Below are 17,325 nucleotides of genomic sequence, written 5' to 3'. Positions count from 1 at the left end.
AGACACTAGGGTCAGTGCCGGGATGTACGTCGGGATGTGTGTTATCGCTGTGGTCAGCCGGGTCATTGGAAGAGAGATTGTCCACAGAGGCCTAGACCAGCTACACCGGCCCCACCAGCTACACCGACCACAGGGTAGGATGTCATTTGCTTTCGTTGTGGATAGGGCCATCGAGCGAACGTATGTACCCAGCCAGGACAGATTGGAGGGCCACGGACTGGAGGTGTAGGGCCCAGACCAGCTCAGAGACAGTTTACACCTAGGGCACAGGGTCCAGGAGCACCACTACCCCTACCAGCAGCCCATCGCCCAGGGCCCACAGAGAGGGTACAGATGTAGGGGAAGGCGTTTGCAGTGACAGCTGCCGAGGCAGCTGAGGGCAGTGACACGGTGCAAGGTATACTTTCTCTTCATGGCCACGATGTACGTGCCTTATTTGATACAGGTTCTACCCACTCTTTCATAGCATCCCATTTGTTGCATAAGATCCTGATCCCGTGTACCCCCTTACCATATGATTTGTCTGTTTCGACACCGGGAGGGACGGTATTGTTGGGGAGTGAGATGGTTAGGGATTGCGAGATAGGGATTCACGACCAGGTATTTTCAAGGGATCTTATTGTTTTGGCGATCCAGGATTTTGATTTATTGTTGGGTATGGATTGGCTCTCACGGCACTATGCTCGAGTTGATTGTTGACGGAAGGTGATTTCATTTGAGCACCCGAGGAGGCCAGTTGTTATATACTGGGGTGTGAAGCCAGTGGTGACTACGCCGATGATATCGGTTATGCACGTCGAGAGGCTTATACGACGTGGGTGTGAGGCCTATTTTGCATTTGTGACCGTGATAGCTGGGGAGAAGAAGGAGTTGGCTACCTATCCTGTGGTGCGAGATTTTCCAGATGTGTTCCCAGATGAGTTGCCGGGACTACCACCGCATCGAGAGATTGATTTTGCAGTCGATCTGATGCTAGGTACGTAGCCTATTTTCAAGACTCCTTACCGTATGACTGCTAATGAATTGAAAGAACTCAAGGTGCAGTTGTAAGACCTTTTGGAGAGAGGGTTTATTCAACCGAGCACATCGCTATGGGGGGCTCCGGTATTATTTGTGCCCAAGAAGGATGGGTCTATGCCGCTGTGTATCGACTATCGACAGCTTAATCAGGTAACAATTAAAAATAAGTACCCCCTACCCCATGTGGATGATTTATTGGATCAGTTGCGTGGTGCATTGGTGTTTTCCAAGATAGATTTGCGGTCAGGTTATCATTAGGTGCGAGTTAGAGATGAGGATATTGCGAAGATCGCATTTCGTACACGTTACGACCATTACGAGTTTGTGGTTATGCCATTTGGGCTGACCAATGCACCTGCAGTATTCATGGATCTGATGAATAGGGTATTCAAGGAATATTTGGATTCTTTTGTCATAGTTTTTATTGACGACATCCTAATTTACTCACTGAGCCCTAAGATACACGAGGCGCATCTGAGCGTGGTTCTGCAGAAGCTCAAAGAGGAGCAGTTGTATGCCAAGTTTTCTAAATGTGAATTTTGGCAGACCCGAGTGGTATTCTTGGGACATGTGGTCTCAGGTGAGGGTATCTCAGTAGACCCAGAGAAAACCAGAGCCGTGATGGATTGGCCGAGACCAGTTATAGTAACGGAGATTTGGAGTTTTCTTGGCTTTGTCGAATATTATCAACGATTCATAGAAGGCTTTGCACAGCTTGCATCACCCATGACGAAGTTGACGAGGAAAGGCGTCAGATTTATTTGGGACGAGTCTTGTGAGAGGTCTTTCCAGGAGTTGAAGGGGCGTTTGACTTCGGCGCCAGTACTGACGATACCCAGGTGTGGTGAGTTATTTACTGTATATAGTGATGCCTCGTATGCAGGGTTGGGATGTGTTTTGATGCAGGACGGCTGAGTGAATGCTTATGCATCCAGACAGTTGAAGAGGCACGAAGAGAATTACCTTACGCATGATCTGGAGTTAGCGGCCGTAGTGTTTGCCTTGAAGATTTGGAGGCATTATCTTTATGGTGAGAGAGTCCAGATTTACACTGATCACAAGAGTCTTAAGTACCTCTTCTCACAGAGGGAACTCAAAATGAGACAATGCCGTTGGATTGAGCTGCTTAAAGATTACGATTACGAGATCTTCTATCACCCAAGTAAAGCTAATGTAGTTGCAGATGTGTTGAGCCACCGTAGAGCATCAGCTGTAGCTATGATGGTGCAGGAGTGGTTCTTATTGGAGCAGATAAGTGATCTTACTATCTTAGTTGCATCAGACAACCCTACACTCTATTGTGCTGCCATGAGTATCCATTCGGATCTTGAGGATCAGATTCGCGATCGACAGCGACAGGATGTGGAGCTTGGCGGGATCATGGCTGATATGAAGAGATTTGGTCCATTGGGGTACAGCCAGAGGGACGATGGCTTGTTACTGTTTCGTGGGCAGATTTGTGTGCCTAGTGATAGTGATATCAGGCAGAGGATCCTAGAGGAAGCTCATCATTCTCCCTATACTATCCACATTGGGGCGACGAAGATGTATCAGGGCTTACGGCGTCAATATTGGTGGAGCGACATGAAGAGGAGCGTGGCAGAATTTGTATCACAATGTTTAGTGTGCCAGCAAGTCAAAGCTGAGCATCAGAGGCCTGCGGGATTGTTACGACCTTTATCTATGCCGGAGTGGAAATATGAGCATATAGCTATGGATTTCGTCTCGGGATTGCCGCGATCTAGCCGGGGGTACGATTTGATATGGGTGATTATCGACTGGTTGACTAAATTAGCGCATTTTCTACCTGTTAAGAAAACCTATCCTATTCATCGGCTGGCCACGTTATACATTAATGAGGTGGTGAGACTGCACGGAGTCCCAGCTAGTATTTTGTCAGACAGGGATCCTCGATTTACCTCATGATTTTGGGAGGCATTGCAGAGTGCTATGGTGTAAGCACCCCCGCCAGGATATCCCAGCCGCCCGGACTATCCGAACGGGAGCACCTATGGAAGGGGAAAAATAATGAAACACGAGACAAAGACGACCCCGGCATGCATACACAAAATTAAGAACAGCGGAAGCAAAGCTAAACACATGCATGCACTACGGGTACCCCGCTAACACAACGGTCACAAGATAAAAAAAAATACAGACTCCTGTGCCGACACACACGAGACACGAGGTATGACTTGGCACAGTCAGAAATGATAGAGTAAACCCTACTCAGACATTAGAGTTGATAGGGATTGACGGGACTGCCTGTACACCATACCGACTCTGCAGCTAAAAGCTGACTCCCTTGTCATGGCCACGCTGCCACTACTTGGAATGATGGAAAGCAAAATGAGTCGAGAGACTCAGCAAGCATAAGAGAAAAGAAAGGCTGAAGGCTACACAAAATCAGAAATCTCTCCCCAGAATAAACCCCCAGGTACACACAAGTCATGAGACGCTACAACACAATAGTATAGTATAATAAAAGCATATACCGGTCCTTGGGCCCCACATAAGACACCTGGCACCCAAGTCCCATACCAACCTATCGTTTCCCTGGACGGTAACAAATACCTCCAGCAAATCTGTATGCGCCATCCCGGGTCGGTATTCCCGTCACCCGTCCATGTCGGTACTCCCGACAGCCGAGCCAGAGGCTCCCTCGGAATGGTACTCCCGTCCGAGAACCAATCACCACCAGTAACCATGCAATGCTTATAAAATGCAATGGCGTAATGAGCATCAACGTGATACACCGGCGCCCATACATCCAGGCATCAGGCCATGCTCCGCCCACATAGTAAACCACACGCAATGCATATGCCCATGCTGGATGAAACCTAACTAAGCTAGCATGTCTGTGTCCAAGCATACTCAATAAATGAATATCCCAATATGCAACCCGTACATATGTGCATATCAAATCATGGACAACAATATAATAAATCTAAACGTGCAGTAAATCACATACCGGTAGAGCTAGTCAGCAGTGCCCGGCACCGGTCAACGGCCAGTGACTAGGAGTGTCCACCCGACGGTCCATTTCAGGGCCGTACAATAGTCTACCCCAACGTCACCAACAACCAACCCCTGCCCTACTGCTCGATAGCTCTAACCGAACCATAAATAAATCCGAGAAAATCATAAATAAACCGCACGTCTAGGAACTTAGTCCCCAAGCTGGGTTCAGCATCATTCCGAAAGGAATGGGGGCGGTACAAACCCCCGTAGGCACTCAACAAATAAAACCTAGAAGTCCCGGATTTAATTTAAATTAAAGCAATTGAATAATAATTCAATAAATAAAGCTAGGCGCCGAATCAGAGTAAGGGAGATGATAAAATACGAGAAACTACGAAGTCTCTAACAGGAATTAAAGAACACGAGGAGAGGGTTAGAAGCTTGCCTTTATACGGCCGTTTCTTACATTTCTTGCACTCCCGCTGCGAAGTAAAACATTTAATAGCGATTAATAAACCCGTGACTCACATTAATTAAATCTAACCGTGAAATATAAATAATTTAACCATCTAAAATCCCACGTAGGCGCACCGTAATTATAATCCTAATGAGTCTCATATTTAATTTAAATTAAATCACACTAATAAACTACTCATTTCATATAATTAATACGCGTAACCGAAACGAATTAAGGGAAGGTGAGGGGTTCACAAAATGCATAAGAATCGCAGGGGTAGAGGAAAGCTTGCCTCGTTTAAGCTGATTACAGCGTTTCCACGCTTAAACACCACCAAATTAATACACGCTGTAAAATAAATTAAACTCCAAAAATTAATAATATTGGACCTAAAATAAAATTTCAACCATACAAAATGATTTATACACATTTATTTACTTACCGGAATAATTAAACCATGATTAAACTTCTTTTAATCTGAGATTTCTCCCCCAAAAATGGCCCTGCATGCTGCTTCTTCTTCTTCCATTTTTTTCCCTCTGTTTCTGCTTCGAATTTGGCCGAAATCGGCCTTAAAATCGCAGCAAAAATGCTGCTTTAACACAAGGCAAATTGGGCGGCCCACAACACGCCACGTGGTGCGCCCAGCAACTGCACATGGCTGCCACCGCCTTGCCCAAAACGACGTCGTTTTGGGCAAGGTTTTGGCTGAAAAATCAGCCAAAACTCCTTCTGCGCGCGCGCACCAACGGGGTTTCGATCCCACGACCGCTGCCTTTGCACCCGCGCACGCAACCAGCTAGGCTGGCCGCTTCCTTTGCTTATTATACGCGGTCCATTAATTTTATTATGAACCGAAACCACTTCCGCAAATCACATTTGAACCCCCACAGTTTCCGTGAATTACACACACATCCAAACCCCAATTCCTTATTATTTCACTTTCGCCCCACAATTTTCAGAAACTCCACTAATTTAATTTATTTTATTATTTTCTTAAATAATCCCCAAATAAATAATTATTTTCTTTAAACACTAAACACTCAATAATTACCACAAATGCAATAATTAATAATTGTTAACCATTTCCAAAATAACATAAATAAATATTTTTCTTAAATCTCCAAATACTCGAATAAATTAATATTTTCAAATCTTGGGATATTACATATGGGGACCCAACTGACTTTCAGTACAGCTTTCCACCCTCAGACTGACGGGCAGTCGAAGCGGACCATACGGACTTTGGAAGATATGCTCCGCGCCTGTGTTTTGGATTTCTATGGGAGCTGGGATGATCATTTGTTGCTAGTGGAGTTTGCCTACAATAATAGCTTCCAAGCCAGTATTGGAATGACACCATTTGAGGCGTTGTATGGGCGACCATGTAGATCACCGCTTTGTTAGACTGAGATTGGGAAGCTAGCATTGCTTGGACCGGAGTTGGTGGAGTAGACATCAGAGAAGATCCAGTTGATTCGGGCTAGGATGAAGGTAGCTCAGGACAGTCAGAAGAGTTACGCAGACAAACGACGCCGAGATTTGGAGTTTGATGTGGGTGATCATGTTTTCCTTCGGGTCATGCCGATGAGGGGTGTTCGACGCTTTGGAGTATCTGGTAAGTTGAGTCCTCGCTATGTGGGACCGTTTGAGATATTTGAACGGGTCGGACCGTTGGCTTACCGGTTAGCTTTACCCCCTCAATTAACCCACGTACATGATGTCTTTCATGTTTCTATGCTTGGCAAGTACGTGGTAGATCCCGGGCATGTTATTGACTATCATCCGCTCGTGGTGCAAGATGATGTGTCATATACCGAGTTGCCTGCTAGCATTGTGGATCGGAAAGAGAAAGTGCTACGCAACCGTACGATTCCCTATGTAAAGGTCCAGTGGTAGCGACATACCCCTGAGGAGGCTACTTGGGAGCTAGAGGAGGACATGAGGCGACTTTACCCTCAGTTGTTTGCCTAGCCAGGTACGAATTTCGGGGACAAAATTCTTTTAAGGGGGGAGGATTTGTAACGCCCTGTTAATGGTGATTTAAATTAATTTTGGGGTTGTTTGGTTTAAAAGAAATATTAAAATAATTTATTGTGATTAAATAAAAATAAATTATGACATTTTAAGGAAATAAGAAATTAAGATAATTAATTTTGTTATTTTAGGAATTTCTAGAATTAGAAAAAAATTAAAATAAATTTAATTGTGGGATTTTCAAAAGTTTTGGGCATTACTGTAATTAATATAGGGGGGTGAAAATGTGATTTATGGAACTTAGGGGTGGCTGGTGCGAATTGCGGAAAGGCCGAAAATTCACTTTAAATATAACTGAAGTTATATATAGGTTGAAGGCGCGGGCGTGCGTGTGTGCGAGGTGGTTGCGGGATCGAATCGCGGGGGGGGGGGGCTGCGTGCGCGAGGGCTGATTTTTAATCAGCCAAGCGTCCCAAAACGACGTCGTTTTGGGTTGAAGGCGGTGGCCGCCCTAGCGCTGCCACGTGGCCGCGTTCTGGCCACTTCTTTTGGCTAATTTAAGGCCGTTTTTTCACCCGATTTCAGCATCCAATTTCAGATTTCAGCATCCAATTTCACATTCGAATAGTAAGAAAATTTTCAGAAAATAATAGCGAGCTCGCGTCGTGAAATTGAGAGATTTTGGGCTTCAAATCAGGATTAAATCAAGTTTAATCAGCGATTTAATTATCCAGGTATGTAGGCAAACTAGTAATTAATATTTTCTGCAGTCGAAATTTTAATTAGAGCCCAATTTTATTAATTTTATCAAATAATTGGGATATTGCAGTTTGTATAATTTTGACCGCGTTTGGTCAAATCGAGCCTGAGACTATCTTCGGAAAGCCAAGTTCTTTATACCCTCATTGTCGATTATTTCGATGTCAATTTATTTGACCTCTCTTCATTGACTTCGGTTGTTAATAAGTTATGGAATTTAAAACGGTATATTTTAAAATTTAATTTATTAAATTGGTCTCGAGGGTTTTATTCGTTAGTTGCCTACTGGGGTTTGTGCCACCCCCAAGCCTATGGGAATGATGCCGTACTCACCCGAGACTAGGCTCATAGCTGTTCGGGTATTATTATAGATTTTTGGTTATTTATTGGTTAGAATGGTTGTGCAGTGGGGGCAAGGATCGGCTGCTCGGTGACGGTGTGACTGTTGTACGGTCTATCTTAGGCCGTCGGCTGGTCTCTCTTAGTTACGGACCGCTGACCGCTGCCAAGCACTACTAACTAGCTCTGTTGTTATGTGATTATAGCATGCCTGGTTATGTTTTATTCTTGTTGCATGGTTTGGTATGCACATGGGTACGGGCTGCATGTTGGGATTATTATGATTTGGTTATGCTTGATCACATACATTCTAGATTGATCAGGTTGCATCCAGCACGGGCACATGCATCGCGTGTGATTTACTATATGGGCGGAGCATACCCTAATGCCTGGATGTATGGGCGCCTTGTATCACGTTGATGCTCATTACGCCATTGCATTTTATATGCATTGCATGGTTACTAGTGGTAGTTAGTTCTCGGACGGAAGTACCGTTCCGAGGGAGCCTATGGCTCGGCTGTCGGGAGTACCGGTAGGGATACGGGTGACGGGAGTACCGCCCCGGGACAGTGCGCATAGGTTTGTTGGAGATCTATGTTGCCTTTCAGGGTAGCAGCAGTTGGTATGGGAGTTGGGTGCCAGGTGTTTTATGTGGGCCCCATGGACCGGTATACGTTTTTATTATGCGGCACTGTTGTATTGTTGCGTCACATGGCTTGTGTGTACATGTGGGTTTATATTTGGGGTGATCTCCTCTTCTGTTTCATTTACAGCCTTTCTTTTCATATAAACTTGCTGAGTCTTGCGACTCACCTTGTTTTCCATCATTCCAGGTAAGGGTAAAACAAAAGTCGAGGGCGAGAACTGCGCTACCTAGCAGCCAGCCTTGTCGGTAGGGTGTACAGTTAGCTGCCCCCGTTTTCTCTGATGTTTTGTTAGGAGTTTTGATTGTTATTTTTTACTGTGCCCGGTTGTTTCTTGTATCTTTTATTGTTAGCACAGGTGTCTGTATATTTTTATATACTCCTTATCTGTTGTTCCAGCAGGGTACTTGTGGGCGTGCATGTATATTGTTTTGCTTCCGTTGCTGTATTTTTCGTATGCATGCATGCCAGGGTATTTTTGTCTTATATTTATCTCCCTTTCCTCTATGTAAGCGCTTTCGTTCGGATAGATCGAGTGATTGGGATATCCGGGCGGGGTGCTTACACCAATAATCATCCTTCCTCTCCCTTTTTAATTGGATACCCTGTCTAATTTTTATATCAATAGTCATAATTTATAAATAATTAGCGATCCAACCCAAACCACGAAAGAACTTTATTGTCGTAAAAATTCCTATTATTCCTCTTTCTTTAATGGTAGTTTAATCTACTATCTAGGGAGTTGTTTATCAAAGTTAATTTGATTCAGTTTCAGTGTAGGAATTATTATCATATCCTTTGTTTTGAAAAAAAAAAAAAAAACGTAAGTGAAAAATTATTATTTTAAAAAAACAAAAATGAATATAGGAAAAAATTTATAATATCTACAAATTCCAATACTATATATAATACAAAACTGGTAATTTATCACATGAAAATATATCATACAACTATACATACATCACATTTTTACATCACAAAAAGATGTTTCATGTATATAATGCCCCTTTTATATTGTATATGATATTTTTTTACATTACACCAAATACCAACACGATTGGATGTCATAGAATTTCCAATAAGGGGAAGAAATTGGGGGTGAGCGAGGAAAAATAAAAATGTTAAGATCGATTTAAGTCACCAAATCTTTAAACTATAAAATAAGTGATCGTTTATATTGAGGCCATTTTTAAAATTGCCTAAATTTATTTAGCTTATGTTTTGTGTTTTGGTAAATCTCCAAATTGATAGACCACAAAAACTAATTTTTTTATTTATCCACGAATTTATAAATGTTGATTGATTGTGGAGTAAAATAATAGATTTATAATTAAAATAAAAGTTTTAAATGAATTAAAATATCATTGATTTTTTTCCTCACTCTTGACAGAAAGTAAAAATATTATTGCTGATATATTTCTTATTTTTTATTAATTATTGCTAATTATCATAATTAAAATGACTTAAATCTCTTGCACCACTAAACTATAATACGAGTAATTTCAAGTATATAATAATTTAAAAAGCACATTTCAAATCTAGGAGTGGACAGTGAGCGTGGGGTGAGTGGTTGATGTTATTATTTGCAAGAAATAATGAGTAAATTATAGCCGCCACTGCTCGTCGAAACGACGGACTTAAGCATGTCAGTTTGAGTCTTTCAATGCACCCGTGAGCTAAACTGTGTTTATTTAACACCACTACATATTATTATTATTATTATTATTATTATTATTATTATCATTCAGAGATGTCCAAGTTCCGTTCGCTAAGTTTTAAAAAATATTAATCTTTTTTCCGTGATTCAACATCTAAATAAATTGGATTCAATTGTAAATTTATACATTCTCAATTAGACATGCGATCAATTTTACCAAATAAGTTATTTTTATCATCATTAAGAGTTAATCCCCCACCATTTCCTAAAAAATCTAAAAATTTTACCACTTATATCATATTTAAATTGGTGTTTGAGGACATTATTAAATATTTGAGAATTTAAGAGAAAGTATTTATTTATGTGATTTGAGGAAAATAAGGAATTAAATATAATTAATTAAATTATTTGGTTGATAATTATTAATTATTATATTTGTGGTGATTATTAAATATTTGTGGGTTAAAAAGGAAATATTAATTTATTTGGGTGTTTGGAGATTTCAGAAAATGTTTATTTATGTTATTTTTAGAAAATAATTACTTAATTGGGGAGTATTTAGGAAAACATTAAAATAAAATTATTTGGCTGAATTTCTGGAATGTTTGGAGTACAGGGAAAATGAAGATTAGGATGTGTGTGTAATTGAAGGAAATTGTTGGAGTTAAAATGTAACAAAATTCACAAATGGCAGAAAGTCACTATAAAATTAAATGAGGGCACTACATGTAATAAAGGAGCGGCCACCCCAGTGGTCGCGTGCGTGCGGGTGCTAGCGTGAGGCGTGGGTTCGAGCTGGGTCAAGCGCGAGCGGCTGGGAGGAAAGGAAATTAATTTTGGGCAGCAGGGGGCAGCCAAAACGGCGCCGTTTTGGGGCGCCAGTGCTGGCCCCTTACGCGGCCACGTGGCACGCGCTGGCGCGCCCAAGCGGCTGCTCCCCCGCCCCTCTAAGTTTGCACGAAATTTAAGGCTATATTGTCCATATTTTTAGCCAATTTTTGGCTGCTATTTATGCTTCAAATTGAAGCTAAACTTGAGATAAATTATGAGCAGAACAGAGAGCTCGGGAGAAGAGAAATGGCGCGAGGAAGCGAGGAAAAGGGAGAAAATAGAAGAGATTCAGGAAAAATAATTTTTTCTCCGTGCAAGTGAAGATCTGAAGAGCGAGGTAGGTTAATCAGCTTGTATTAAATATTTTCTACGGATTAAATCGTATTTTTAGGCTGTATTTTGATTTATTTTAGTGTTAATATTATTTTGCAATCCGTGGGCATTTAAGGCTAGAAATCTACAAAATAAGGCAAGCTCTCTTTACCCTCTAATTTTTAGTGACCTCATATACCCGTAATAGTTTCGATTTTATACCGATTTAGTTAGGTTATCGGAGATACGCGTATGAGTTTTATATCGAAGCTTAGTTTTATTAGTAAAATTTACTAAATTGTGTAGCGGCTGAGCTAGGAGGTGGAAATCTGCTATTCAAAGGCAAGTTTCTAACTCTCTTCTCATGATCTTTAATTCCCGTGAAAGACCCTGTGATTTCTTGTATTTTATCCTCTCCCTTACTCTAATTCGGCATCTAGCATTAATTATTGAGTTATTATTTATTTGTTTTAATTTAAATTAAATTCGAGACTTTTGGAGTTTTATTTATTGTGTACCTACGGGGGTTTGTACCGCCCCCATTCCTTTCGGAATGATGCCAAACCCAACTTGGGGACTAGGTTCCTAGACGTGCGGGTTTATTTACAATTTTTCTCGGATTTATTTATGGTTCGATTAGAGCTATCGAGCAGTGGGGTAAGGGTCGGTTGTTGGTGAAGTTGGGGTAGACTATTGTACAACCCTGATGTGGACCGTTGGGTGGACACTCTTAATCATTGGTCGTCGACCGGTGCCGGTCACTACTGACTAGCTCTACTAGTATGTGATTTACTGCACGTTTAAATTCATTATATTACTGTTCATGATTTGATATGCACATGGGTACGGGTTGCATGTTGGGATATTCATTTATTGAGTATGTTTGGACACGGACATTCTAGCATGGTTAGGTTGCATCCAGCACGGGCATATGCATCGCGTATGGTTTACTATGTGGGCGGAGCATGGCCTGATGCCTGGATGTATGGGTGCCAATGTATCACGTTGATGCTCATTAAGCCATTGCATTTCTATGTGTATTGCATGGTTACTAGTAGTTATTAGTTCTCGGACGGGAAGACCGTTCTGAGAGAGCCTATGGCTTGGGTGTCGGGAGTAACGACATGGATACACGGGTGGCGGGAGCACAGACCTGGGATGGCGCGCACAGGATACTGGAGATATTTGTTGCCTTTCAGAGTAGCGGCAGATTGGTATGGGACTTGGGTGTCGTGTGTCTTGTGTGGGCCCCAAGGACCGATATGTGCTTTTATTATGCTATACTATTGTGTTGTAGTGTCTCATGGCTTGTGTGTACATGGGGGTTGGTGTTCTGGGGGAAGTTTACCGATTCTATGCAGCCTTTAGCCTTTTTTTTTCTTATGCTTGCTGAGTCTCTCGACTCACTTTATTTTTCCATCATTCCAGGTATTGACAGCGTGGGTCATGGCAAGGGAGTCAGCTTCTAGCGGTAGAGTCGGTATGGTGTACATGCAGTCCGTCAATCCCTGTCAACCCTGATAGTTGAGTAGGATTTACTCTATTATTTTTACTGTGCCAGGTCATTCCTCGAGTCTCGTGTATGTCGGCACAAGATTTTGTATTCTTTTATTTATCTTGTGATCGCTGTGCTAGCGGGGTACCCGTAGTGCATGCATGTATATATGGTTTCGCTTCCATTGTTTTGAGTCTTGTGTATGTATGCCAGGATAGTTCTTGTCTCGTGTTTCATTCTCTTTCCCTTCCGTAGGCGTTCTCGTTAGGATAGTCCGGCTGGTTGGGATATCCGGGCGGGGGTGCTTACAATATTGGTATCAGAGCGTAGTTGGAGTTAGTTTTGTGGGACGAGTTCCTGTACACTAAGGTTGTTGAGTAGAGTTAGAGAGGTGTCTAGATTGTCTTTAGTGGCCAGATATGAGTTTAAATGAGGAACTCTATCCCTAAGTTGTGAAAAGGAAGAGAGTGAAGTGAAGTGTCCCCAACAGTGAGTATGAAGCATGGTATAGATTTGTGTTGGGATACCCTAGTAAGGGACCAAAAATGTTTTTGGGCCGGTTTTAGATTGAGGGGTAAGGAATTTGGTACTTAGCTTGATATTTGATTTTTGTGTGCAGATTACAGGGTCTCTTGCTATTCGGTATGGATCCAGGGGGATCAAGTTCTAGGGTGCCAGAGCCAGATCAGGTGGCACTTAACTTAGTTTGGAATCGTTGGGAGCGCGAGCTATTCCCCACCCTAGGCGGTAAGCAGCGAGATGGGGAACATGTGATGGCTTTCTTGTGGCGCATGGATTAAGTGTTCCTATTAACCACGCATGAGCACCTACTAGGGTACTCCGAAAAGCAAGTACTTTTCGTGAGGAAGTATATGAATGAGAGATGGAGGCAACTCACTTGGATTTTTATGGAGGATGCAACACTTTGGGTCCATTACGATCAGTTTGCCCATGCTGTAAAGCGACAGGCAGAGATTTGGGACCCATTGATTCCGGAAGACAACGGGTATCGTTTGTTGGTCGTTTAGTAGAGGCTATGGTGCAGAGTTCTGCTCATCTGAGAAATGAATCTATGGGACCCAACTTTAGTGTTGGGAGCAGCTGGGGATTGGTGAGCCTAGCAGATGAGGCCACATCCCGAGCAGAAGGGGACACGACGAGCACCACCTAGTGGGAGCAAGCCTAGGTTAGCAAGAAGAGGTGATAGGAAGTTGTCTGTAAATAGAGTTCATGTATGTATTTTCCTTTGGATGTTGTGGTGGATGTAATCTCTGTTATATAGGGTATGTGTAAATTAAAATAATAGGAGTTTTGTGTAAACTCTCCGTGTGTATGTGTGGGTATCTTGGAATGTGTATGGGTATGAGGCCTACATGTAATATTTGTGTTATGTTCTGATTGTATCAAAGGTGACGAAAAATGATTTATGCATATGAGTTAGGTGAGCAAGAGCACACAACGGTATAACAATAAAGTTTTGATTGGACATGGTACATGCTCGTGAGGCATGTCAGGGAACGAGTTAGGAGATGGGTTACCTGCCTGAGGAAATTATGTGTGTGGAGTTATATCCCATGATGCTCATCTGGTATGGATCTGGGCGCAGCAATAAGAGTAAGGTGTGATCGGATATAAACATTTTATGAAAATGGTTAAGGTGCAGGACCACGTGTGAGGGGACGTGATGTATGATGTTATTGTGACTTGCCAAGTCACTTTTATTGGTAGATGCGTATGCATGTGTACTGATGGGCAACTGTAAGGAAAGCGGTGAGGCGGTAGCGAGGCACAACAGGTAGTCGACTGTGGGTAAGGGAGCTGTTGGCAGGTGGCCAACGGACACCAGTTCTCTTCCTATCTGTCGGTCTCTTTGCTGGGAGCTCGGTATTTGCCATGTATAGCAATGGGAAGGAAATTACAAATTAGATGTGTTCGTTGCGTACTTGAGGACTTGGGTAAATGGGATAGGATGGAATGGAGTGATTAAAGGTTTATGAGTTGCCATGAGGTAGGAAAGAATTGACGATAAAAAAAGTCGGTGAAATAAGGAAAGGGACTCATTGGTATGTTTATAGGCCGTGTAAATGTGTGGACGTTGAAGTTTTGTTCTTAGGTATGATAAGCAAATAAATTGGAAGTTTCGTGCCTGGAAGGCTTAATTGCGATTTGATGATGACTGTTCTGTGATGCTTGGGCATTTCTTCGGATGTGGAATAGGCACTGTGTAAGCAATGAAATCGAAATGGGTTCGTGATAGTTTCCAGTCATTAAAGATTTGGAATTTTGGTGTAACTCTGTGGGGAGTTATCGTCTCGGACTCGTGTGGATGCGTTTTAAGGAAATGAGTAAATTAAGTAATCGGGACCTACTAGGTGAGGTATGCAGTTCACTCGAGACAGTTATTAATGGCTGTGTTGATAATAAAAACTCAGAGGTATTATGCTCGGGCGAGTATAGAAAGTATGTTGGGACATGAGGGTATACTCAAGTGAATTTCTGGGAAGAGTTACCCTCTGAGCTAGAGATTAAGACTAGCAATGGATTGATGTTCGTGGCTGTTAACGATGTAGCTTGGCTATGGGTGTTCCTTAGGGTGCATTTGTGTTTTGAGTGTAAAAAAAAAATGTATATATATATATATATATGGATTTGAGAGTGAGCAAGGATAATTGTACATAAATGGGAAGACCATCATTACCCTGTTACTCGGTTTGGGATAAAATAGCCCATTTATTAATGTTTAAGGTGGCTAACATACTGGTGACACTTATGGACGGTATGGGTTGAGCGTCCCGAGTATCTTTGGCTAGAATTTACCTTTGGTCTCATTGGTGTTGTTCAAGTTAGCTATCGGCGGGGTTGTGGGTGGACTCCTGAGGTGCAGACCGTGAGGGAAAGGATCACCGTGGGTCGTCCTAGTTTCATCGATTTGTCTGCTATTTGTATGGACAGTCGGGCCATATGTGATGAATTTTCCGCAGACATTGGGGACGGTTGTTGGTCCGATGATCGTTTGCTTTCTGTCTAACCAAAAAGAGGTCATGAAGCAAGTGACTGTAAACAACTGCCATAGCTTGATGAACAGAGGTTTGGAGGTCAAGGTGGAGGGTTGGTAGTTATCGAATGAGACGTAGGAGGGATCCACAATTGGGTAAGTCGATTCCTTTAAGAGGGGAGATCGGGTGACATTTTAGATCTAGAGATGTATTGAGTGGAGAATATTTATTTCTTGATAATCTTGATTACATGACTATCCATAGTTATTGACAGGACCCCGATCATAGCGGCAAAATGTGAGAGAAAGTATTGCCGAGAAAATGCTGTGTACCTGGTTAAGAATCAGTTGGAAAAAAGGTCAGACTAAAGGATATTGTTGTTGAATTCTTGATTGAGTATGTCGTATCTTTTCCACGCTCCTATGGACCATAAGTACGTGGCAGGTTCCCGTCACATTACCAAGTATTAGCTTCTCGACATGTAGGAGGATGGCTTTACTCTTGTCTCTACCGGTTGCACTTGAAGTTAGCTGCATTTGCATTGAGCTTTGTGTTGCGGATCGGTTTGTTATTGGGATTGAATACCTCTAAATTTTGAGCTTACCTTTAGATTGATATGTGGTCGAGATAGATTTGGGGAACGGTTGAGTTATGATATTATAATAGGCGAACCATGTTGGTGTGTAATATGATTGATAACGTTCCTTAAGTCGGTTAAGGTATTAGTGGTCATAACATGGTCCAAGTGAGGTGATGGATTAGGGAGAAGTGCTAGTGTGTTAAGTCAAGTAGGATATGTTGTAGATTTGGACTTGTGGGAATACTGGAAAATGATGATATGGAATGTTCCAGAGGTGTTGTTGTGTAATATCATGAGAATTGCGAGCATGTCTTGAGGAGACGGAGTGAATGCGAATTTCGAGGACGAAATTCTAATAAGAAGGGGAGAATTGTAATATCCCAAAATTTGAAAATAAATAATAATTATTTAAACCGGTGTTTGAGGACATTATTAAATATTTGAGAATTTAAGAGAAAGTATTTATTTATGTGGTTTGAAGAAAATAAGAAATTAAAGGTAATTAATTAAATTATTTGGTTGATAATTATTAATTATTGTATTTGTGGTAATTATTAAATATTTGTGGGTTAAAAAGGAATTATTAATTTATTTGGGTGTTTGGAGATTTCAGAAAATGTTTATTTATGTTATTTTTAGAAAATAATTACTTAATTGGGGAGTATTTAGGAAAACATTAAAATAAAATTATTTGGGTGAATTTCTGGAATGTTTGGAGTACAAGTGTAATAAGGGAAAATGGAGATTAGGGTGTGTGTGTAATTAAAGGAAATTGTGGGAGTTAAAATGTAACAAAATTCACAAATGGCAGAAAGTCACTATAAAATTAAATGAGGGCAGTATATGTAATGAAGGAGCGACTAGCCCAGTGGTCGCGTGCGTGCAGGTGATGGCATGAGGTGTGGGTTCAAGCTGAGGCAAGCACGCGCGGTTGGGAGAAAAGGAAATTAATTTTGGGCAGTAGGGGGCAGCCAAAACGGCGCCGTTTTGGGCGCTAGTGCTGGCCCCTTACGCGGCCACATGGCACGCGCTGGCGCGCCTAAGCGGCTGCTCCCCCGCCCCTCTAATTTTGCACGAAATTTAAGGTTATATTGTCCATATTTTTAGCTGATTTTTGGCTGCTATTTATGCTTCAAATTGAAGCTAAACTTGAGATAAATTAGGAGCAGAACAGAGAACTCGGGAGAAGAGAAATGACACGAGGCAGCGAGGAAAAGGGAGAAAATAGAAGAGAAATTCAGGAAAAATAATTTTTTCTCCGTGCAAGTGAAGATCTGAAGAGCGAGGTAGGTTAATC

This window comes from Diospyros lotus, chromosome 15, assembly GCF_014633365.1.
Source record: "Diospyros lotus cultivar Yz01 chromosome 15, ASM1463336v1, whole genome shotgun sequence".
Taxonomy (NCBI): domain Eukaryota; kingdom Viridiplantae; phylum Streptophyta; class Magnoliopsida; order Ericales; family Ebenaceae; genus Diospyros; species Diospyros lotus.
The sequence above is the reverse complement of the archived record's forward strand: the minus strand, read 5'-3'. Positions refer to the sequence as shown.